General features: G+C 40.0%; 1 protein-coding gene and 1 long non-coding RNA gene across 3 annotated transcripts in view; one reads left to right on the top strand and one right to left on the bottom strand.

Annotated features, from left to right (window-relative positions):
• The window catches only part of HTR1F (5-hydroxytryptamine receptor 1F), a 105,359-nt gene that overhangs the window by 36,602 nt on the left and 42,423 nt on the right, over positions 1–26,334 (top strand). For both annotated transcript variants that reach the window (XM_010399496.4, XM_010399497.4), the window contains one exon: positions 12,462–12,562. The gene's annotated coding sequence lies outside the window, so the exon portion shown is untranslated. The remainder of the gene's footprint in view (positions 1–12,461; positions 12,563–26,334) is intronic.
• LOC120410946 lies at positions 445–10,908 on the bottom strand. Its single transcript, XR_005603314.1, has 5 exons — positions 10,783–10,908; positions 9,857–9,940; positions 5,669–5,752; positions 1,640–1,754; positions 445–893 (listed from the first exon to the last, which is right to left on the bottom strand). It is a non-coding gene; the product is annotated as an uncharacterized LOC120410946 (long non-coding RNA).

The raw sequence follows: 26,334 nt of genomic DNA, 5'->3' as shown, positions 1-26,334 counted from the left end.
AGCAAAGAGGTTAAACAGTCAAAAGAAATCTTGTTAAACACCTGTTCCTCGTATTTCCTGCTGTTGAATCCAAATGTTATTTAAAATCTGTTCTTTCCTTAATTAGTTTTCAGGTTACAGTATCATGGCACCCTCACAGTCAGTATCCTGCTTCTCCTTTTATTCAACCCAGAAGCAGCTCTGCTTTTATTGAGAGCTGGAGACTCTTGGTGTTCCAGTCCTTCACTCATATGCAAATATATATATAGATATAGATACATCTAATACCCTGTTATGCATTTTTTTCATGATCTACAGCAGCTGATACTTTTTAACTTACTATTCCTGTGCTTGTGAATGATGAGGACCAATATCCAGAAATTTTAAGACACACTATATAAAAATATTTACTTAAAATACTCAGAACAAAAACATCCTCTAAAAAAAAATTAGCTGTGTCCTGCCTTCTGCTAACAAGGAGGAGAAAAAGAGGTGAAAAAGCTGCACTGATCTCTGGATGCTGAAGTTGGCCATGTCACTTAATCAGGCATTAAATCATTTACTGTGAATATAAAGGAAAGCTGTAGCGTTCAGTTTTTCCCTCAATTTTTGAGCGAGCATGGGTTAAGTCAGGGGGTACCCAGAAGACAAGGAGGAGGACAGAGATGAAGAAAGAAGTCTTAGGAAATTGCCTTTGGCTTTTTGTCTCTTCCTTCACGCTTTCTCCCTCCCCTTTCCTTCTTCCACTCACGTTTGTTCTCCTCACTCTGAGCAGCCTCCCTTGAACCTTGCTCCTACTGTCAGCATCCAGTATTCACCTTGCTTGTACCTACCCTCCTCCCAATCTTTCTGGCACATCTGGAGCCACCTGCTCTATTTTATCATCAATCCTTCCCTTAATCTGCCAAGCAAACCTGTTAGGGGGGAAAAAATAAACATAATTATTGAATTCTCATTGGCAAGCTCCTTAACTGTAATCTTTGCCTGAAATGCAACTTTCACCAGAGTTCAGCAACATCTTCCTCTTTCAAAAGCCTCCATATGCTGGTGTGTTTTGTCAGCAGAAGTCCTAAAGGTCCTGCACCAACCAGCAATAAATCTTACTCTTCAGACCAGCATCAGCTATAGGCATTCACTATTTGGGCGTTACAAATCATATGTTCATCTTCCAAGTCTGCCAGTGCTGGACCCCCACGTATTCTATTTGGCTGCTCCAGCAGTGTAGAGTCTCAATGTGCAGGGAGTCACTCTCCTCCCTCCTATTTCCCATAAAACAGCCAGAGCAGCAAATGTGACTCTCCCCACTCTGCCTTCCTCCCTGCTCTACAGCTACACTTCCCTCTGACTCCCTGTCCCAAATCTTGGCCAGACCAGGTCCTCATCACTGAGATCAAAGATTTCAGCTGTGTCTCCACCACTGATACACCTTGAGCATGTTCTGTCTCAACTTTTACTGTTCCCAGTACTAAACCAGGTATTAGTGACTACAGAGACCTTTCCCACAGCAGAAATCCTCTCTCTTCAACTAGCCACGTGGATCCTGTAGTAATTAGGAATAAATCTAATTCCTTAGGCTCTTTGAGCACAAGTCATAACCCCAGTACCAGCATCAACCACATCCATGCAGACCATGGCTATTTATGAGCCGTTTGCCTCATACCTGGTACTGCTCATCCAAACTTTTCTTCTGTGGAATTCTCCATGCCCTGAAGGTCACGGTTAAGCTGAGGGCTAGCAAAATCCCCCTCTCCTGTCCAACACTGTTCCATTGCTGCCTAAAAACAAAAAGGAAAAACCTTGCAATGGTGCTAAAGTGGTAAGATAAAAAGCAGTCTTTTAATGGAAGCTTTCAGGTGCACAAATACAGCTATGTGTGATAAAGGATTTCTACTATTTTGTAGGGTTAATCAATTAGTATATCTAGCAGGTACATCCAATAGGAGATCAGTTGTCCCAGTAACCCACCCTTGGGTCAGCCCCTTGGAGATGGTCCAGGGGCTTCTTTGCCCTATTTCTTGTTATTGTCTCTTAAGTTCTTTTCTTAAGAATAAGACTAAACAATTAGAAAGGGTTAGCTTATTATTCTAAAATGTGAGAAAGGGCAAGAAAACTACTAGAAACCATACAACTATATATTAAAAATCTACAAAGCTACAAATATATGAAAAAGCTAAAAATCTTTAGACATCACTGCTGTGGAATTGCTGTGCCCTCTTTCCTTTGTCTCTTACTCTGGAAAAGTAGCTTGAGAACAAGCCCAGTAGGGCAGAAAACAACCTTGGCTCACGTCACTCCTTCCCAAGCAAAGAAGAGCAGCCATGGGTGCATTTTTCCAAGCCTACTTCACGTTCCAGTCCCCACAAGCAGATCGGATGCTGCCAGAGATGCAGGTGACAGCAGTTGCTAGGAGCAGTCTCAGGGCAGTCACAGTCTTCACAGGAGGCACCCTGGGGCCAGTTCCAGCCCTCCTTTGCATCACACAAAGTGAGATACAACGACGGCGACTATCAGCTTGCACATCTCTGTAAACACACAGCCAGGTGTTCGAGTCTTGACAGGTGCCACACTGGCTACAAGAGGCTTCAAACAACAGGGTCTGTCTAAAAACCCTGGGATCTTTCCTGCTTCAATCTCCTTGCTTAGTGCATTTGATATTTCAAGACTATTTTCCTCCTGGCTAGCCGAGCTTGCAGCTCTGCCTTAACTCTCCAGTCGGGATAATGAGACATTTGGTTAGACCTCAGCACTTCTGGCTGATGTTGTGCTTTGCTCCAACATTGGAAATTATTTTAAGAGGTGGGAGAAGGGTTTTTGGGAAAGGGAAGCATTACTCATGATTGACAAGTCAGCAGTTCTGTCCTCAGAAGCCAAGGGGGAGGATACGAGCCTGAGGTTGAGGACAGGAAAATAGTGAGATGAAACACTTATCTGCCTTTTCATTATACACCCATTTTTCTTAGAGATGTTTTTTCTCTGAGGGAATCTGAATATGAAACTCTGAAATGTTCTGCACATTGCCTCCTTACCTCACAACTTTTATCTGAAATTTTGCAGCATCAAGTCTTGGCTTCAAGTTCTTGAACTGTCTATAAACAATAGTGGAAAATTTATGGTGGAGCGAGCACAATAGAATCCTCATAAAATATAAAAGAAAAATTATTATTACTCCCCCCAAAAATGCTCTGTGGGCACTTCCATATTTTCAGTATAAAATTGATTATCTAGTCTTCTGCATGGACACTGTGTACTTAAAATCAATAGTGTTTTTCCATTTTAAAATGTTCAGATTTTGAAGACTGATCTTTCTTCTACCTGTGCATTCCTGTCATTTGCAGTGTAAAGGGATGCTGAGGACAATGAAAAATTTGTTTTCTGTGTGCTGGAAAGGAGTGAAAGATCCTGTTTCAAGTATAGTTAATTACAGTAGCTTTGCCTACCTTTATCCCCTCCACTGCACACCTCATTTCAGCCTCTTGTCTTTCTCTGACCTCTCCTTGCTTACTCTCTGTCCTTGCCCCTGGCAGGGGGTCTGGAACTAGAGGATCTTTAAGATCTCCTCCATCCTAAGCCATTCTAGGATTCTACTGGATGTCTTATTCATTAGTAGGATATGGCAGGAAATGTCATGACATTGGTACTTGTCTGCTTTGAGGAACATCTACCACTTCTTGACAGATTGTATGGATTTTTTCCATTAAGAAAGGAACAGATTTACTCACTTCTTTAAAAAAGCACTTCCACCCATTGTTGCTACTTGTAGCTTCTTCAAGACAGGTACTTAAATACTAAGAACTTTTAGGTCCTAAAGTTTCTAACAAGCTGAAAGCACTTCGGCAGGTCTTGTAGTCAGATCAGTACCTCCCCCCCTCTCTCTCTCTCCCCTTATTGTTAGATGCTCGGTTTCTCAGAAGTGTTATGCATGGTGAATTGATGAGCTGTATCTTGAAAATTCCCAACTTTTCTGTAATATACATCATCTCCAGAGAACTGGCAAGCCTAAAAAGTTCAGCTGCAAATATGTCAGCCTGAACCAAAGAGGCACAGATTGAAGGCAGTGACTCACTAGCTCGCGATGGAGCGGCTTTGTGCACTCAGCTTTTTCCCACATTAAACAGTTCTAGGAGAAAAAGTTGTGGGGCTGGAGGTTATCTTGGGGTTTTTGCTTATGTGTAGACTTCTGTAGACTCCACATTAGCCTCTGGTTTTGTACAAAATGAAGTAAACCTAGTAAACCTTTTTCACAAAAAAAAAAGGATATTTGATAAACTCCTTAGTCTACCATCCATTTCTTCTTGGAACTTGCCAAGATAGGCTCAAGTGTGCACGGATACGCCCACCAACTGCCCAAAGGAAAAAAGAAAATTTCTGTAGAGAGACTGATCTGATGTACTTGTACATTTATTTAAGCCTGGAGAAACTGGATGAGGTGCAAGTGACCATCCTTAAGATTGGAAACTTATCTGGTTTCTGATCCATAGTGAAAGAGAGCACTAGCAAATTTCAAATATTTCCACAGAGAATGGACAACAGATAGTGCAGCTATCTCAGCAACTGGAGCAAATGAAAAATAAAGTGATTTCACTCACATCAAAAGTCAAACCATTAAGACCTTGCAGCCTGTAGTTGGAGAGGGGTGAATGAATGTTTTTGTCTGAGAATAAATAATACCAGCAATGGTCTGTGACTTACACTGGAATACAGTAATTACCATGCTGGATCATATTGGTACCTCACCTTTAATCAAAAGCAGGCTCAGCTGGCCACCCTGGGCTGGAAAAGGACAAGGAAGAGAAGAGCATTTTCTACATTTGGTATTAGAAACTGAACTGTGTGGTTTTGGAGCCCTAACAATATATTGTTATATTAACACATCATTTTAAAACTAAACCCTACTGTGAAGTGTGGGCACTTTTACTGGATAGAAAGATACAATTTAGTTCACAATTTGGTAAAAGACTTTGGAGAGCTTGTCCCTGAAAATGTTTTAGAAAAATCTAGACATCTCTACCTAAATTTGTGGCCTCTCTATTTGATACATTTGTTCCTCTCAATGTAAAAGAAAGCTGGCTATTTCTCCCTCCAGTGTCTCTTAAAGAGAAATGCAATTACTTTTGTGCAACTTTCAGGTACAAAGCCCAAATAAAGAGTGCACAGTATTTTCAAAGTTCCCTTTATTTCTACAGCATTAAAAATTGATTTCTTCATAAAAGAAGTCCTACTTTTTCCTCATTTAATTACAAACCTCTCTACAGTGTTCTCAAATACATCAACAGAAAACACTGTTCGTGCAGAAAGTTTGAAGTGATTTATAACCGCATATAAAAAAGATGTGCTTGAGATGTAATCTCAGCCAGGCTGCCAATGAATTTTCCTAAACTGATCCAGCTTTTGGGTATGGCTTAAAGATTGGAGTGCTGAAACAAAGTGTAATTTAGCAGAATGAAGAGCAATTCTTTGACTGCATATCACTACTAAACACACCTGTTTCAAAAGGTATGTCTGACAGTGGCACCCTTTGGAGCTGCACTCATCAGGGCCTCACAAACACCAGCCAGTTTTGAAAATACTGAGTAAAAGTTGAGATTCTTAAATTGACTGTAATTGAAAGCGATAGTGAAGGATAAAATAAACATGGCCCCATTTATGTTAAGTCAACAGGACTTCTCTGGAAGAAAAACATAATCGGTACCTTTAGTGGGCTCCAGCTGTATCCATCACCATTTCTGTGTTCCACTCTGGAACTCTTCCCAAAAAACTCTTCCAGCAGCAGCACCTGCATCAGGAAGAAAGGAGTTTAATAGTCTCAACATGTTTCTGTAAGCCAACGTGGTGTCCAGAACCCCAAACTCTGAGAGTAAAGATGAACCAACACCAAAGTTGTCTGCCCCCCAGCGGGTTGCCAAGCCACTGATGAAGCTTATGGCAAGATTTCCTTTCATTTTCCAAGAACTTTGTCTCTTTCAAGTCTTGAATCACCCATAGCTAAACATTAAAAGAGGGTGACTGTTTCAGGAAAGTTTGAGCCATATGATAACTTTGCTAAAAGAATGTTTCTGAAGTGCTGCCTGCTCTAGAGACATGACCTTTTCATATGTAAGACATTGCTCTATGAGAGAGGCAGCACACAGTCTCTTACACCAGCCCAGAAAAAATATATACATTTTTTAATCCCAAACTTCTCCTCTGCCTGTTAATCCCTGTTTTTTCCTCACAAGAAGTGCTCTGATTGAGTGATTAAATTACAAGAAAAGTAATCCATTTTAGCAACACAGCTTTCACAGGGAGATATTGGTGTACATCATAAACTTAGGTGACCAAGAACCAGCAGGTTACATCAACAAGTCTATTAATACAGCTAAAAATGTTATTTGCCTTTAATTCTGAGAAGACTGAGGGATTTCATTATTTCCTTAACTAAGTAACAGATTGTTCTCCAAATGACTTTGGAAAAGATACTTTTATCCCCAAAATGAGAGCCCAAAATTTGTCATGGGAGAGACAGACAGAGATGTGGAACTGTGGTTACAAGTTCATTGGCAGAGAAGGAGGTATTTTTACTGCATATTTCTTTATTAATTAAAATAAACATACTTTCTCCTTGAAAATGAAGTTCAGGCTATATTTTCAGTCTTAATCCAGACTTTTCAGTTTCCTGATCTGTCAAGGTTTGACAGACAAGTCCTGAAAATTGTGACAAAACTCTGCGGTTTCCATTAGATGTCTGAAGATAATTCAATTCACTCTGGCTCAGCTTTACCACTTTTTGGAACTTTTTAGTCTTTTAGAAGTCTTTTGGAACTTTTTAGAACTTTTGACCTTATTGCAAGGCCTGAAGAATGTAGAATTGTTTTTTAAAGCAGGCAAAGGGGCATTTTCATTAAATTCTTTCCTCTACCTGTGTGACTCACTGAGGAATGATCCACACAGAAAAGTGTAAAGCAACTCTGACTACTTGGCCTTGCTTACTGTGTCTTATCTCATCAGACTTCAACCTTTCAAACAACACTGGGGCTAGTGTAAAGTGTCCTTCCAAGTAGTTCACAGCCCTAGACGGAAACTTTCAGGTTCTTTATGATGTAACATTCATTTTCACGAGAAAAAGTTCTCTCAGTCAGGGTTAATCAATGCCTGGGAGCCTAAGTGGTTATAAGTATTGTATCTATTACTTTGATTTATGTTTCATAATTGATTCATGCTGAAGAGAAAGAGAGGGGAATGCACGCTGACATAATTTTGCTGTAACTCTGCTTAAGTTATGTCATTCCTTAACCTTATTAGTCAAACTGGTACAGGTTTGACATTAAGAAATGGGAATGTGCACAGAGGGTGAGGGCTCCCTTATGTCACCATTGGTACTTCCACACTCCCTGGAAGCACTTGTGTGGTGTATGTGAGGATACAGTGACAGTACTCAGTTTACAGTTTAATAGAAACAACAAAAAATTTGTTGAGGGGAAAGAAAGAATTCCACAAGTGTAATCTGGCACTTTTCTTTTGGAGTTTAGAAGTGATTCCTCTTTGCAACTTCACCTTCCCCTGTGCTTTATGAGCCAACTAACTTTATGTATTCCTCATGGTAGAAATGGCTCTTTAGGAGCAATGTAAAATAAAGAAATCAGTCTTTCACCCTGTTCAACAACCAACAATTTTCCCTTGCCATAAGATGAGGACAGATGTGGGAGGTAGACTAACATCCTGGAGCAGCAGAGGTAGGCACAAAGCATCCACAGTCTGAATCAAGACAGGCCAGGCAATCTCATCTTCATGCTTCTCCTGCCCAGCCCAGCTTTAAATCCTCGCCTGCAATTAGTGATGACATGTTTTTAATCCTCTTCATACAAGCCATCAGAGGATTGTAACTTCATATGGGAAATGTCAGGGGGAGAAAAATACAGAACAAAAATCCTTCCTTCTTACAAAAGCATTCAATACTGAAGAAGGAAGAACTAAAAAGGAAATACAGACTGACTGCAAGGGAAGTTTGTTTAGAACTAAATAACTCCAGAAAAACAACTGAGCTTTTGCCCAGCTTATTCCTGTTCCTTTGCAGGATTGAGATCTTGTTTGAGGGTGCAGTTTATGCCTGCAAAATTTCATGCTGAAGTAGTTGCACTTGTGAGTAGGTATTATCCTCTTTAGGTAATAAAAGAAAGAATGATAACAATCAGACTTGTTTCTAGAATTGAGCAGTAGCTTAAAAATTGTCAACAAGAATTACTCACAAAACCAACCATCCTACATATTTAACTCTTCATTTTGCTGCCACTTTCTAGATCACAAAGGTTTCGTTTAATTTCATGGCAATGAACACTGGAAAGGGATAATTTATTTATACACAGATGATGTCACATAATGCTTCATCCTCAGCAATGTTTGTCGTGCTCAGATAAATGTTATTAATATTGTTAGCATTAACATCATCACCATCATTCCTATACAGAGGAACTATATCTTGAACAGATTTCTCTTTTTTTCACTTGTGGCACGGAGTTTTTGACATTTGAGCATCAGCTCCTTCTTCTCATTTTATGCATTTGCCCTCTGGCCATTGTCAACCCCTGCAGCCCAAATAATGAATTCCTCTTTATTGCACTGTCAGTGTGCTGTCACTGCTGCAGACTTCTCCTCTGGAAGGCTGTTTTGTAAGTTATTTCTGAGAAGATATACCACATACGTGTTTGGGATTTATAGGAGTGCACTGATCCATCATTTTCTGGAACATCCAGTGCAGCCACTGTAAATTTAAAGAAACAGAGAATTCTCATCCAGCTATGGATGTCAAGCCATTCCAGGGAGTACTATCTGCTTCTAACTCCTTGCAACTTTTGTACAGGAAACACAAACTCGGCTCAGGATCACAGAGAGATTTTTGCTTGCCTTTGCAGTAAGACTCTAATTTTCTTTATGCCACCTTCACTTCCTGCTGGCTTTTGAGAAGACAAAAATTTGTGTGTGATCTTGAACTTAGGTCTTCTGCGTGATAGGAAATGATGCTGCCAGCTGAGCTTTTAAAACAGCTGTTAGATTCATGGAAAGCTGGTTTTCTCCCATAATTATCCTAGCACAAGGTACCATTTTAAAAAGCCTTATTTAGCATCCTCCACAAAGTAGGAAAGTCACTTTTAGTCTTCTCATGGAATTACTGCAGATGCTATTTTTAACCACCAAAAAAGCTTGCCTTCCACACGTTTCACAAGATTTTTCCCATTGTGTTTCACAAGACCAAAGCCCTCATAATATCAATGCCTTTGCTAGGAAAGGAGGGCTGGAACTGATAGTTCTGATTTTCAGTTACTGGCATACTTCAACCTGACACAATAAATATTCAGACTTGAAGCACGAGTACCCTGAGGCTTGAGAAGCAATGGAACAATAAATGTGCTTCAGAGATGGAAGCAGGTCTAGAATTACTTCTGCTGGACTATCTTCCTAGAGCAAGCTGCTGCCACACAGAAACTGAGATTACTGGGATTTTGAGCAGATGTGAAATCATTTCATATTGGGTAAAAAGAGGTCTGGTGTTTTTTCAGAAATATTAAATCCTCATATGTACCAAACAACTCTGCTAATCTGTTAAAAGCTTGGCTTCTCTTTATTAAACAAAACAGAGGGTTCATAGGACTTGGGCTAATTCCCCAATTTTTTCACCTATGTGGGGATGTTCTACCATAACAAAAATTACTCTAATTGTAAATTACCTATAAATAGTTCAAAAAGTCCTTATTTCTGCAGTTTTGTAATGTTTTCATCTCTTTCCTGAGCTTACAGGAATCACTACTCTAAATCCAGCCTCAGTTGCTCATTGAACATTACCTGTTTTTTTCAGATGATCTTAGAAAGTTAAAAGAAAGCATAATTCAGTATGAACATTGCTTACCAGCTATGTAGGATTCATCTTAGAGGTGTTTATTCAGTTTCTGTGCTGATCCCCTTGGTCCAGGGTACTTATATTTTAATTAAGCTGAAAGTGATAAGGTAATGATAATGAAATGATAATGATAATGATAAATGATGAGGTAAAACAGCTCCATCCATACAGCTGTATCATCAACAAGGACTCCCACATCCTTCTCATCCAGACAAGGTCTTTGCAAGAGCTTGTAGGCAGCTTGCACAGGAGTGCCTGGCAGCACTCCAAACCATATAATAAGGAGCAAATAGTGATCTAAGCACCCAGGGGCCTCCAGATCCCCTTCAGAGGTCACCCTCCCCATTCAGACAAGAATGAAGTCATTGGATGGCAGTGCCAACAATGAAATTCTCTACTGTATAAGCACACACATCTCAGAAATATTGCTTTTTGCATTAGAGGACCAGGAGAGAAAAAGGGAATGCAACTAGGGATGGCCTGAATGCAAAGCGCTGGGTGCTTGCAAACACATTTGAGAAGATGAAAATGTGAAGATGCAGAAGCTGAAAGGGAGAAGAATGGGAAAAGGATAGACTGCAGGGGTAAGGCATGTATGAAAAGGACCTTGAGTTTGTGAAGAAACAGAGACTTCTTATTTGTTTAGAAAAGCCAGATAAAATCTCTGAGGTGCGTAGGTGCTGCGTAGATGTTCTGACACCTATAATTTCTTACCTGGGAATGAAAGTGCAAGATCTCAAATAGGAACTAAAGCCATCTTCCCCTCCATCCACCCAATCCTTCCAGGTATTTTAAGATCACCCTAAAATTATCCCGGCTCTTGTGCACTCCTGCAGTCTCCTTCTGAAGGAGTGTGTTAAAAGAAAAGGATGGAGGCAATGGTTACACCAACAACTTCCAAACAAAACCAGAGAAAAGGGCCACTCTGCCTCTACCTTGATCAGTTACTGGTGGTCTCTGGTGGATGCTTAAGGAGATACAGGGAAGTAGATCATTGTGTCCTGAGTGCTGCATATTCCCACAGTAGGTCATGCTGGCCTCTCTGCCTTCTGTCCTTTCTGGCCTTGCCTAGAGAGAGAGAAATCTGAATTACAAAGGAGAGCAGGGAAAAACAGAGCCCAGGCACTCATTTTACTTTTTAAACTCTATTATTACGGCCAATAAGTTACATTTTGAAGGTTAATGTTCTGTACTGAGCAGGAGACTTAATTTTTGAAAAATGTCTTAACATCTACCGGTGGCGTGGGTACAAAAGTATAAGAGCTTTTACTTTTCCAAGTTTTTTCAACACATGCAGCACTGATGTTGTAACTCATGATTTGCTGGGTGCTCTCACCCTTTCTTTAACAATTATGAGGCCAGGACTTCCCAAAGTTGCACGGACAACCTCAAGAAGCCACATCTCCTACTACCCTAGCCCAGCCCACAGAATCATAGAATTGGTAAGGTTGGAAAAGACCTCCAAGATCATCAAGTCCTTTGACCAAACACCACCTTGTCAACTAATCCACAGCACTAAGTGCCACATCCAGTCATTTCTTGAACACCTCCAGGGATGTTGGCCATAATGCCAACAAACAGGTCACTAACCACCCTCAAAACCTGCCCCAGAGCTCTCTGAGCTGGAGGAACTCATCTGATACCAAGTAGCAGCCACATGTTAGTATAATTATATTCTGGATAAATTACCATGTTATTTGATAACGTGTGAAAAAATTATTAGGTTTTATCCTTCTTCGTCTGAGGAAATCAGTGATAGTTCCTTATTTCTTTTGTCACTTTGTCTTCTTTTTGTTCATTTTTCTCACTGACTGCTGTTCTCCTTTGAAACAAGAACTGCTTTTGTTATCTGATTTTCTACATTTTCAGCACATTAGCCATTTAAAGATTTTATATTTAAAATTAAATCAGCCTACTCTCGGTAGAATGATATATTTCTGCACTTCACAGTGCAGACTTTTCACAGTGCATATTCTTGTGCATTGTGTTTCCTCTTTAGACACTGCTAACTGGAAAAAAAAAGATATTAAAGTTGTGAGAATGCAAGAAACAATGTGTGGCAGTTCAAACATCACATACACTGGCATGTTTATCTCTTTAGCTTAATAACAGCAGGTAAACACTGCAAAATGCCAGGTGCCCTGGGCTCCTGCTGCAGTCAGTGGGAGTCCACAATTAGCACCTGACAGATGTACTCAGGTGCTAAAAGCATGAGACACTAAAACTGCTGGTTTGGCTAAACAGCACAGGCTTCCTTCCCCCTTTCCTTTAACTGGTCATTTATCTTCAGGAAAGTACAAGTCAACTCCTTGAGTTCCTCAAGTGGAGTCGATTTCTGGAGTGTCCAATCCTGCAAGGCCCTTGCTGGTCATTAGCTCCTTACAAAGTATTTCTATCCTCACCAGCTATGCTCTTCTGTGAGATCTGGTTGGGGGCGGGGGGGAGTGGTTCCTGGCACTGGCCTGTAACCTTTTAAACAATCATTCCCAGTTATTTGAAGAGATCCTGAAAATTACAGATTAAACCTTTCTGAAAAATCTTCTCCTTCCTCTGAAGTAGACATCATTCATTGTCATTTACAGAGCCTATACTATGGTTTTTTGCTTTCTTGCAGGTTTTTGGCAGTATCTGGTAATGCTAAGGGCAATTTAATTCCTGCTACCAGTCCTATTCCCAGAGGCAACTTTTCCAAGGTGATCCCTAACACAGGAGATGGTGAGTTGCTTTTTACCCTCACACACAAAGACTCTGCACATGTGTTTGTGATGTACCTGCTTTAGAGATCAAATTCATTGATTTGGGTCTTCCAGAGGGATTCTGCAAAGCAGGCGGAATACAGAGTTTTGCTGACCTCTGCCAGACTGACCTTTCCTTAAAGTAGTACAGGAGGAGAGAAAAGTCTGCACTGCAAAAAGCCTCAATTGAGAGAAGGGAAATGCAGCCAGGTGAGGGTTAACCTGTGGGGTTATTGCAGGCTTAACAGGGCAATCTGAGCACACTCAGTGCAGTGGAAAGCTGAAGATCAGCCAGGGAAAAAATGTCAAAGAGGATAATCAGTTTGAGAAAAGGAGAGCAGTGGCTGAAAGGAGGAGAACTGAATAAATGAAGAATGTCCAGCCCAGCCTGAGAAATTCAGGCACTGCAGAAGAAGCTTAGTCTGCAGTCCTAGATCTGAGCGACCTTCTCCACAGCCTTGGACATTTAAACACTCAACATCTACTTTAACTGAGGGGAAAAAACCAATGGTGCCAATATAACGCTTCATTGCACAGATATATTTTAAAGACTTAACCTTTGCAAGACATTTTGAAGATGAAAAGCCCAGCAGTACACAGATATTTGTGAGAAGACTTTTCTCAATTTTTGTATTAGCCCGTGGCCATTTTATGCCACCATATGCTTGATTTTATTCCTGGTTTTGCCTTGTGTGGTTTTACAAAGTGACTTTTTCCATAGCCTAATTGTAGATTTTTAACAACAAAGATGAAAATCCAAAATCCTTGTTTCCTGTAGTCATTCAAATACAACAGCTTAATGATAACATTTCAGAAAGCACAATTGGTTTGAATACAAAAATGTTTAAAAGCAGAAGGGTAAAACTCCCTGCAACAGTATCAGGAGAAAAAATTGTCATTTAATTTTGAGACGTGAATAATAAAGCAAAAAGAAACAAAGTAAATCTTCACCAATTATTTACATGCCTGAGCAAATAAACATGAAATATGATTGCTCATAAGTGAACCTGAAAATTCCACACGTTGAGACAGAGCAGAGTCATGTGCCACCATTTGACATTCAGAGTCCTTCTGGGGTATTTAATCTCATTGCTTTTTTTGCTAGAGAAAGAAAAAGACCCTTAAGGCTGATGTTTTCCCATGTTCAGCGCTCCTTACCGTCACCTATATCTATGCAAGTTCTGACCCCAACCATCTCAGGATTGTGTCCCCACTCTGAAAGATACAGCACTAAAATTGCACTTTAACTGTCTTACAGCAAGAGGCAAAGACAAGGTTGCTGCACTTGCAACAACAGAACAAATAAAAATGTTACTGGTTAGCTGTGAAATGGACTAAAGTTACTCAGTTGGTTCATGATAATGCTAATAAAACATACAAATTTTAGTGAAAAAGAGGTCAGAATAGGGGCCAGTTTCAGCCTTTACAAGCCTTTGCTGCTGCCATGAAGAATATATACAGAAAGACAAAGTTCCCGGATTTGTACAGTTTCAAACTTGTAAGTTGGACTTTACTTGGGCCAGGAATTCCTCCAAATAGCATCTGTACACAGAGAAGAGGAAGACTTTCTTACGGTATCTGGAAAGTTCAGCAGATTTGGATGTTGGGAATGCTTGGGTTGAAAGCTTCTCTTTCCTTTTCTCTTATCATTTTTAAAACCTATTTTCTCTCTTCCAGTTACTGTTTTGTATGTAACAAGAGGGAGATTTTGGCTGTTCCTTAGTTCTGCTATAATAACTGTGGTGACATTGGAGAGAGAAATTACCTGGTAAGAGAAAACGAAAGTGAAGTATAAACAGGGCTTCTGGTTTTGGTTCTGATGGAAATGGTTTTCCTGGCTGCATGCTGGTTTCCAAAAGACAATGACAGACTGGCAGCTTGAAGAAAACAGGTCTTGACAGCACATGTTAGTGAGCCAAACATTTTCTAACACCTTGTGTCACACAAAGCACTTTCATACCATCTGTGCTCTGGCAGCGAAGGGTTATTCTGTCCCAGGCAGAACCTTTTGTCTCTGCACAGTCACGGGAAGCAGAGAGCAGGTTTATGACACCTGACTGAGGCTGGATGTGTGCAGGGTGTCAGCTCCTCCTGCACACCCTCTGTGTGTCCCTGACTGCCCACAGCCTGTCAGGAGCAGCAGCACAGCTCAGCAGACAGGCAGAGAGGAGTCAGATGGGTACCGGTTTTCTTGTTTAATGCTGCCTTGACTGGCTGAAGAAAAGAAATAAAGATGGGAGGGGGAGCAAGAGGGAATGCAATTCAAAGGCAAGCACAAGCCTCATTGGCACTCACTATGCAAGTTCCTTATACTCTGGGGAAGGTAAAAATATTTTTCAGCACCTTTTCAAATATTTCTTTTAAAAAAGGAACTTTATAAGGACAACACATTTCTAACCTAAATATAGGTAGCACAATCTGCAACTTAAATAGAGACCAGGAGGGTAATTAGAAAGCATAATAACTTGATTACATTAAATTGACTTCTTTGAGCAGCTTTGGTGTTTGTCATTATTAAGTTTTATGTTTCTCAGTATTGGAAGAAGAGAAATCATTAAAACTAACACTTGCACAAGTAGCATGAAGGATTATCCCTGATATCACCACCAGGCACAGGTTTTGTGCTAGTAAAATCCCATATGCCTGTGGCAATTTAAAAGTAATCAGCATTGCCAAAATTTTATGTGATTTGTAAGAATTAAGAACAAAAATAAAAAGGCAAGATCTCTGGAAAGAGAAAACAGCCCCTCCCATGCAGTAAGTAAGCCCTAAATGCAATCTCTCAGTATTGTCATCTTTGAGGCTCAATATTTTTCTCATTATCATCCCCGTTTCACTGATTTTTTTCTCACTTTAATGAATTTCTGTTCTCAGGCACATAGCTATTTTCTTGGCTATCTTGCTTCATTATGCTGATGGAAGCAGCCTTTTAATTTAAGACATTATTATTAAAAGCAATGCATGAAAGGCTTATCTGAAAGATATACTAGGTTGGCAATAGATGCAAATCAAAATGCAACTGTGTAGGTACTCTATTATATGTTTTAATGGAAGATTTTGAGTAAAGCTTAGGCAGGAAGCAGAAAAGTACTTATCAGCATCTATCATTTAAATTACCAGCACATTGGTAGACTATTCCTATATTTCATATCCCTCAATAAGGCTTGAGACTGAAGCTGGGTCAGTGGACAGCATATGGCTTGTGAAGTCTCCATTCTTGGAATACACTGACAGTAGTATTCCAGAAGCACAAGACAGTCCTGCATTGTTTTTTTCTCCCATACATTAGGTACTTGCATCTTCCAGCATCTGGTAGGCTACTTCATCTTCTCTAATCCATGTAAATATTTACCATCTATTTGCCTTTGAACAGACTCCATATTTTTTTCCTTTGGTATCTTGGGAGATACTCTCTGTGACTTAGGCCGAGGGTGCTCCACAAGAATGCGCGCTGAGTGACGCCTCCACTGGGGACACATCAGACTTTCAGCTGCCCCAACTATACTTGGGGTTACTTTTAGGTTTCAAATTTGCAGGGCTTTTCTTCTCAGTTCAGTACAACACAGGTGATTGAAGTTCACCTAAGAGTGGTTTGAGCATCCTGCAGGCTCATGCTGACCCAAAGCTCACATGATACAAGTCCTACCTGAGCAGAGAGAGTATGCCAGCAAGTTTAACCCCTGCAGTGCTCCACAGAACTCAACCTTAGCTCTTTGGAGCTGATATGTTCCTTACTGCTCAGCCCCCTGGCAGCCACCTCGATCCAAGACCTTTCCAAAGCAGCAGATGCTGCAGGGATCTCTGTAATGCTGGGATTTGGGACCAAGCGTCCTGAACAAGCACAAGGTCGGAGAATAATTTAGGCACACAGAGTCTTCTAAAAGATGAGCAAGACTCTCTGTAACTTAGTCCTTCCTAAAGGGGAATATAATGCAGATTTTAAGAGCCAGCATACCAAGCTCACATATTGCTGTGCATGTAAGGAGAGCAAATATGCTCTGAAAGAAACCTCAAGGTCATGTAGTATTCTGCTTTCCTGTGGAAGCACCTTAAGCAGGACAGAGACATGAGCTTGTCATCTCACTCTGTAACTGATTCAGATCTAATATACAAATTTATTTTATTTCTTTTTTGCTGCTGTCCATCTTTTTGTTTTATAGCAGCCTGTCAACTGAAAACTGGCTGGATGTTCATACAAAAAGTCACCACATAAATATTAATGTTTCCTTATTTATAGATGGCTCAACTAAAACAATTTCTGGAGTTTGCAGGCAGCAACAGTGCTGGTAGTCTTGCCTCAGCACTGAACTAGAGTTCATCACAACTTTTGGACCATCTGCTTTTATTTCTGATCTCTGTACCTGCACTCTTTTAACACGTGCACCGACCTGGACTTTTAACGGCAGCTTAACAAGAAGTCATCATGGCAGACGAAATTTAGGATTTAAAATGGGAAGCTGAAATGAAGGGAAAGTTAGGATTTAAAATGGAAAACTGAAAAGAAGATAGGCCCTGCTTGCAGAAGGGTTTCATTTTGGCATAGTATTTGCTCCCATTAATATAGAATAATAGCTTTAGCAGGGCTTTTTTGTTCAAATATTTAGGAATTTGCCTGACATTCACTCAAATCTTAGCAGCCTTAGCTACATGCAGAAGGACTGATAACTTAAAGATTGTTTTACTTTCATACAGTTAAATCAAAGAGTTTTATCAAAATTCTCACCTGCTAAATTTGACTTTGAGGTTATTTTAATTATACTGGGACCTTCTAACTTGTTAAAAAGTCACTGAAATGCCAAACTTCAATCAGAAATTCAGGACAATTGGTACAGACACTGAGGCAGAAGAAGAGGACCTATCAGAAGATTGCACTTAATGAGATTTCCACAAGACATCTGAAAAGCTGACCTTTGCCAAGTGCTTCTTTTATCATGTATTGCCAGAAATATGTTACTTCTTTAGGTTATGTATCTGCAGTAGAGTCTATCAGCTAAAATCATGCAAGCTGTAATTCTACTGAAGCCAGTGCACTCTGGGGAGGACAATTTTAGCTACAAATGAATAGGGTCATTTACAGTTAAGATAAGAGAAAGCGAGTTACTGCTACTTCAGTAAAATACATACACTTGTAATAATAGGAGGATGTTCAGACTTTGAAAATGTGTTTCTAAAAATGATGGTAACTACAACACATTTGATAAGTTAGTGTCCTGTTTTGAACACAGTGTTGTCATCACCTAAACATGTTTAGTTGAATTAAACTAAGCTCAGTTATTGCAGATAGGGTTGGTACAGCAAAACTCAGTAGATTTACTTTTGAAAGGGTCAGCAGATGAATGCTCAAATTTGGGATTTTAGTCAGGACCTAAGATACAATACTAAAGGTTTTTTCTCTTGCACTTCAATGAGGGAAGAGACATCTTTTTCCCTTTCAAAAATGTGGGATTCTCAGGACACTAAATACCAGGACTATGTTATATTAGGATCAATTAAAATCTATTAGAATCTATTCCTGCTGACTATCACACCACCCACAAACTTCCCAGAAGAAAATTGCCAAATATCTTTTATTCTCAGTCAAAGCTTAAACACTTAGTACCTGCAAACTAAGGTTAGAATTCAACTGACCAAAGATAGACATCTTGAACCAATCACTCCAAGTTTCTCTTTACAATAATAGAGAAACAGACACTCATGAGGTGCAAGGCATCTGGTGTAAATAGATCAGCACAATCACACCCCAGTATTTGCTTCACTCCTTACCCATAAAGGGTGCCTAAAGTGTCAAAGAGTACCTGTCTAGCACAGATTGCTTTTAGCTTAGGCAGACACATAAAAGGAGGTGAGAGGAATTCTACTAAAAAAAGCTGAAAAACTTAGAAAATGACGAAGCTTCATTTCCCTTTATATAAGCAGGTGCATGAAACTTTCTCAATTAGCAGGAGTTGGTGACTTCAGGAAGAACAGTAGTTTACCAGAAACACAGAGAAGAAAAAGGGGGGAAAAAGCTTTAATTCACAGGGTAGATTAAAATATGCAAGTACCTTTTGCAATGTCCCCAGTGCAGGGGAACAGGTAGCGTGGTCTGTTCAAGAAACACTGGCAATCTTTAGTGAGCAGCAAATTCCATAGGCTCTTCTGTGTGACAGCTGTTGTGTGCTTTAAGAGTCCTTGCTGCAGAGTTTTTGACAAGGTCTGTGCTGTTGTGAGCCTTGTCTCCCTTGACAGCTAAGGGCTATAATCCATAAAAATCAAAGCTTGCATGTAAATGTTGTCCTGAAAGAGTGTGTTGGGTTTTATCTGAGCCTGTCGTTAGAAACTTTTCCCCTGGGGTCTTTCAGGTCCTTGGAAAGAAAAATCAATATTTCTGTAGAGAAAAATACAAGGCAGCCAATTGAAAATATTGCTTATTCTAAATACAGGATTTCTTGATGTGCCTCTAACCCAGAGCAGCTTCCAAAGATTAATCGGCTAACAAAGAGTTGTTTGACAAAGCAGGATCCTCTGGAATCAGCAGCTGACATGCTGGAGGTGATGGAGCACCTAAGAGACAGATGATAGCCTGGAAATGGAATGGAAATACAATGCATTGTGGTTTTCCTATGAGTAAACAAAACTTAGCACTGGCATTCTTTGCAGAAATCATTTCTCAAAAATCTATAAAGCCTGTACTAAGCCTGTACACACTGCAAGATTTTATTTGTCTGTTACTCAGATTTAATTGAGTTTCCACAAAGATGTCAAGGCCATGTGTCTCACCAGCAAGGTCATTCCATGTCAGATGTCAAGGTCATAAAAGACAGCTAGAATTTCTCAGCTAAGAAAAATATTCACAGACATTTTACATTGGCAAGACAACTTTTCTCTCTCTGCCTCTGAAAAACACAGCTGCTGGAAAATAACGTATATTTCCTGGAAATATTTCTTTCTTCTTTTCCTGCACTGTAAAGAAAATAACCTAAGGCAGCCAGAAATTTCAACCAGCTGGTTAAGGTTAGCTTAGAAAGTAGAGAACAGTAGAGAAACAGGGCTTTGGAGTGGAAATTTTGAGATAATGTCCATCAGATCTCTGCCTATCCCAGCACCAAGCTGGAAATTTAGACTTAATCCTGTGCTCATTCAGAGAGCTGTTATTTACTTGGCCAGACAAACAAAGGTCCAGTTCTCTCAGGTCTGTTTCGAGAAGAGTATTTCCTTTCCTTTGGAACAGGATTTGGTTTTAAATTATAAATAAGTACACTGCTAAGCTGAACAAAAACATACATCATGCCTTTAGCTGTATCTGAAAGAGCAGATAGCAGGATAACAAAAAAAAAAAAAAAAAAACAACCAACCAACCAACAGAAGATTGCCTGCTTAAATATGATTAAAATTAAGGCAAATTCCATAGGTAGGCAGTTTAGGCAGTTTACATTTTGTTATTGCAGCTTACAAAAAGTCAATCCTAAAACACAAAAATTCTGTCTTTAACCAGGAGGAGACATTAAAACTATATTTGAATTTCATATCTTCAGGTATCTTGGTCATCACCTCCATAAAATGATTTCTAAAGTTTAGTCATTAGCAGTCATTGCACTGATCAATTATGTAAAAGAAGGAAGCAGCTGAGAAACCTGCTGTGGATTCAGGCTGCTATTTAAAACAACAGAAATGGACTATTCGGCAACACAGCTGACTGCCAGATGCTGAGCTGCTGCTCAGAGAGATGGATTTTGAACTGACCCATAACAAGAAAAGGCAAAAATTGACAGTTTAGCTGTTCCTGCTCACCAGCACAAAGATATTGCTGATTTTGGTCTTTTTTCTTTCCTATCCCTTTCATTCCTTTAAGACACATAGACATAAACCCCAACCTTCAACACTTGCAATTTATGTTTCAAAGAGATAAAACAGTTCCATGACTTGGTAGCTGCAGACATATGCCATAAATAGGCTCAGATTAGCTTAATTAATTGATGCACTGAGAAAGCTGCGAATGTATCTGAGGTACAAAAATGGGGATATGAAGGTCTGTATAGAATTACCCTGGAGTGGTTATTTGCTCATAACTGTGCTACTGTAAGAGTGCCTTGAAACCCATCTTGTACTGAACAAAAATACAATAATAAGTGGTCCATTTGCTAGAGTGCTTTCAGTATGAATAGGCAAAGTGAAGTCTTGGGGAAAAGTAGTTTTGAAAATGCTTGTGGTCTTTCTTAGCCAGACAAATTGTAACAATTTAACTAAAGCCCTCTGGAAGCTGAAGTTATGCCAGGCAATTGAAGCCTACATAGGTAGGGATTTATTAGTTTTTATCTGCTGCCCTTCAAATGCACCTTCAGTTGTGATCTTGCAGCCCTAAGAATGTTTCCACAGGCAGCCGTTTTATTCTATACATAACACACGTATGTTCCTGTAGCCAGCTGTCCCTAGGGATTGACTCAAAGCAGGTTAACCAGGATGGCTCACAACTCTTCAAAAACAACCTCACTTTGGTCTAAAAAAAGCAGGTGGGCCAGCAGAGCCCTCTCTGGGACTGCAAGCTGTGGTTGCAGCTTTTAATAACTTTTCCATCAAGAATGGAAGCTTTGTGCCTTCACCAGCTTCTGTCCTTATTGGAAAGCAGAGAGGGGGAAAAAAAACCACAACCGAACAAACCAAACTTTGCATGGATCTGAAGGAACCCTGTTGCCTCCACATTTTTTCTGCAAGAGGAGAGCAAGGTAAAGTGAGAGTTTGTGTTTGGGGGTCTGGGGCCTTTGCTGCTGCTGCCAGTTCTGCGTGGCTGGACTATGGTCACTCGTGTTGCAAACAGAGGGTGCAGCACAGCAGAAGCACAGAGGATACTCATGCCTGTTTCAAACACATCAGTCTTCTAATCTGAAGAATATTGAAAGAACATTTCTTGCTGTCTTATATACTCCAGCGGCAGAAGGAGGTAGTGGCAAAATTTAACAGGTTATCCTACAGAAAGTCATAATTTTGTGGAACCCAGGGAAGTGTCTGTGTTCCTGAGCTTATCCTAGGATCTAGCTAGGAAAAAATAAGGCATATAGAGGAAAACCTAAGCAAGTCGAACTAACTTGAAGCTTTTTGTACTTTGAAGTGCTGGGCTAACTTGCCAAATCTTTTATCTCCCTCCCAGTTCCTCATGAGACTCACACACCAAAAGACTTGCGTTTAGTGACAGCTTTTGTAGCTCAGTGTGCTACGAGCTCTGGTACAGCACAGCCCTCATTTATTCTCAGCTGAAGAAAGGCAGAGCTTACAGCAGCAGCAAGTGAAACAAATCATTGTGCCGATGGAGGGAAGTCACTGAGCCCTCTGGCTCATCAGGGCCCAGAATCCATCACTAAATGGGAAGCTGCTGCTTTGTCACAGTTCTGCAATTACAATCACAGGTGACGCTTTTGAGTCCCCAACAGCCACTTTGCTTTTCATTTCCCCCATTAAGACAAGTCTGCTGAGTTCAGTTTTACACCATCCCAAGCCACACCATTTGTTTGTTTCAAGAACTAATCAATGAGGAAAAAGAAAACTTTTCAGCCTGGTTCTCCAGGGCTAGGGGAATTCTTTCAGTCAATGAACCATCCAGCAAAAGCTTTCCAGCTTGCATGCAAGAATCCCGCAGCACTAAATAGAACATTGTCCCTGTTGAGTTCTTTATAATTCACTGCTATAAACCAATAAGATCATCCGTGTCACTACACAGGCATTTTTCACTAAGGCCCAAAAAACATGCACTTTGTGATACCTCCTAAATACAGCCACACTGGAATAGTCCTGCTCAAAATAGCTTAGGAGTTCCTGGGATGGAGGTTATGTTAAATAACAGTGGTGGATCCTCATCCATGAGAATGCTGTGATCTGTTTTCAATCTGTTTTTATTGTTGGCTGTTTCAGCATCCTGTGGCAATCAGTGATGCAGTTTTAATAATTGCATAGTCAGGATCTCATGAATTTCGTAGTAGGGCGTGTGTGTTGCTATTAAAAACGTGCTTGCAGGTACCTTCCTTGTTTCCACTGAAAGTTCTCTGTAATTTATCTTGCATAGCTAAAAGACAAATTTGCAACTCTGGGCCTCAGCAGCTGAATATGCATTATAGTGAGCTGAAAAAATACAGGAGAGGCTTTTGCTTGCACATTTCATCTCTCAACAGTTCTAAATTCTTACCTTTAAATAATCATTTTGCTAGTGGAAATTAAAATTCATAAACTTTCTCCAAGTTTAGGATTCTCCTCCCCAGTGATGAGCATCTGGGAACAGCCAATATAGTTACAGCCCTGAAAATTATACGTAAAACACATATTTAAAATTTTGAACAACTCTGTCACAACTGTATAAATTTTATTTAAGGTAATTTGAACTTTGAAAACTCTTGCTTGAACTGCCCTCACAAAGGCATTTTAACACTGAAAAAAAAACCCAATGTATTTGGTTATACTTTAGAAGTGAGAAAAAGGAGCTTTCTTAAGAATGCTTTTAGAAAATTTAGGACCAGAACAGAAGACTAGCACTTACATGAATTCATTATCTGCTTCAAAACAATTTATTCAGAAGCAATGGAACAGAAACAAATTAAAATCTCCCTTTAGATTTTACTCAGGAAATATATTCTTTTATAGGTCTTTGACTCCAACCTTCTGACAGCTAAAATTAACTTTGCATTACTGAAACAGATAATGCACTGTCCTTATTCTATTCAGAGATAATACAGTAAATACTGATTAGGTTTAACACATGAGGTTTAGAGTAGAAACATTCCTTAATTTATATTAGTTTGTATTTGGGAATGACGTCTAGCTGCCCATCAGGCTTCACTATTTCCGAACTTTATTTAAAGTCATCATGTCAGCTTTAATATTTTTTGGTTGTGGGGTTTTTTTAGTGCTTCTGTGTATATGCATTTATAAAAATATTGCTATAAGTCACCAGAATTTAATAATAAACATTCTCTTTATCTCCTGCTGCCTGCCAGACAGCTTGCTTGTACAGAAGAAAAAAAAAAAAACCATGCTATTTCAGATTAAATCTGTCGTGTATTTTCAGGGAATGTAATAATCTTCATACAGTAGCAGAAAAATGATGACTTTATAGTGCCATAAAATGTGTCCTTTTCCCAGGATTTTCAAGACTGCAATATGTAGGTTAATACAATCAAATCCCAGCTACATAATGTGGCTCACAGTGATGAGGATGATGTAAAACCACCATGTGCATTATAGGTAAGGTGGACGGTTTGGTGGCTTTTTTAAGCAATCCTGTCCCTTTTCACTTTTGGGAAGACAACTTGGTCAGTGCACAAATTTTTAAGCCCCTGCCATGTCCCACAGTCCACTTGCTCAACACCCCTGACCACCCCGTTTATTCCAAAGGCTCTGATATATTTCTTAATTCAATCTTGACAGTGAAATTGTAGCTCATGAAAACAATCCATGGTGGTTTGTGAGCCAGTGCCTGTGCATATTAAACCAGCACTTGACCAGATTGGGTTTTTTACAGTTCAGTCAGGTATGCCTTGAGAGCATTATCAGGGATAAGTGGTGGGTATTTGAATAATAAGCACTCTATGTCTGCCTCTGGGATGAAACACAAAGCTCCTCAGGCAGTCTGCAGGGCTGTAAAGCTCAGTCAGAATGTTTGGTATTTTGTTCTGCTGCAAGCAGCCACAATTTACTTAGACACCAAGCTATTTTTCTGATCCTTTTTCCCTGGCAGCAGTGGTGCCTCATCAGCCCATGTAGCCAGAGGTGTTATTATTCCCATTCTCTTTAACTCCCCTCTCTGACCTATATTCACTCATCTGTTTGTTAGTCTTTCACTTATAAATAGACTTTTAATGTTACTGTGTGAATTCAAACTTATGTTAATAGGTAACACCACCCACTCCTACTAAATAGAAATACTATTTTTCACCATCTTACAAGCTTAGATCCATAATTAAGATAAATTTCAAGCACACTTTAAACATCTCAGTCCCAATGCATGCACATTTCAGAAGTGCTCTTATCAGTAACTTGGTGATAATTATTTTCTTCTTGCAGTTACAGAGGTGAATTTTATTCCTGAAAAACAGAGTTGCTTTTCAAAGGGCAAAGTTAATCTCCCCATCTATTTGAAATCCTACTTTTCATTTAAAGCAGTGACAGTTTTGACCTTGCTTGCTCTGTGGTGACTCCTTTACAAAACCAAATGCACCAGTCAAGCCAATGTTCAGCAGCATGTAAGAAGCCAAAGGGTTTGGAGGTGTAGTATCTCAGTTAAAAATAGTCACTAGAGGCCAAAGTGCAAATTAACATGGAAGCTACTTAAGGGAAACCAGGACTTCCCATTCCAGTTTAAGATATTCCTATATACAGAGGCATATGCCATTTTCTACACAGGAGACACATGTACATGTAGCATTTAGTCTTCATTCAGAAAAGGAAAACATTGAAACTGTAGAACAGGCACCTGAAGCCACATAGAAACTGTCTCTGTGCAGCACACCAGCAAAAAGAAGCCCAGCCACCTAACCAGGTGGTGTAGATGGTCTGAGGCTGCTCAGACCTGGCACCCCCTGGAGCAAACATAATTTAACAATAACTAATTTTTTGGAAAGAAATTCATGGAAAATTGCTGCATGGTCAGGATGTTCCTGAAATGTCAGGAGAAAATGAGGTAGACCAGAGAACTTCCAGGAGGAAGTGCTGCCTGCACTGCATTTGTACACTTATCCATAGGCATTGGGACAATTTTCTGCCCTTTAGTTCTTATCATCCCTTCATTTGCAAGAGCCAAGAACAGAGGTAAAGACTGTCAGTATGAGTGTGCTCAGAGGACAGCAGCTGGAATGAGACAATTCTCTAGGAAGGCACGATTCGTCACAGCAACTCATTTTACTCAGTTTCATGGTCAGCAAAGGAAGCCAACCCCAAGTTTGAGCCCCAGACCAATCTCCAGTGTGCTTCCAGAGCCAGACACAGCACCTGCTGGGCCAGTCCATTTGCCAGTTTTATATAGTGGGAAATGCTGCAGCCATGACCCACAGCTGAAGCAGTATTTGATTTGAGCCTATAATCACCTCTCAGAGATGCTCCCTCAGGTTGGCAGCCCTTGTGGCACCAAAACATAGTTATTGTATATAATTCTTATCACATGGTTGGGGTTTTTTCATGTAAAAGCTAAAAAGATGAAAACCCATGTCCTAGCCTGATGGAGTAATATTTTCACACCATAAACCCTTGAATTACATGGCTGTGATATGGCATGTCAGAATTTGAAGATACAAAGGATGTTCTTGGAGGGGGACAGATGTGGTGCTGCCCTGTGTGATTACTCATGCTTTGCAGCAGGCTCAGGCATAAAACCTCTAGGCTTTGGTGTTCAGGTTTGTCATGCTAGAAATTGGCTTGTTCTCTAAAAGAGAAAAATTTAGCCCATGAACAGTGTGGATAATAAAACAGGAGGCAAAAAGGCAACACAGTCAGAGTGCAAGGGCAGCATCTCCTCAGGAAAATGAGGGAAAGAGGGAAGAGAGCTTGAGTGAAACCTGACAGCAGAGGATTCATGAGGCATAACAGTTCACAATATCCCACAGCCTTTTCTAGCTCTCCTAGAGGAGAAATGGAGGTTGCTTTTACACATTGGGATCAAAATTTAGGAAAGAAACAAGAGTAGGTCTGGAGGAAGTCCTCTCCCCTGCATCTCATAGCTAATGGTAGCAAAGTCAAGCAGCCATTCATCAGGCCTGTGGGTAAGACAGCATTAAATAGGAAAATTGTATATCTCAG

This window comes from Corvus cornix, chromosome 1, assembly GCF_000738735.6.
Source record: "Corvus cornix cornix isolate S_Up_H32 chromosome 1, ASM73873v5, whole genome shotgun sequence".
Lineage (NCBI taxonomy): Eukaryota > Metazoa > Chordata > Aves > Passeriformes > Corvidae > Corvus > Corvus cornix.
This window is presented reverse-complemented; position numbering and strand designations above follow the sequence as displayed.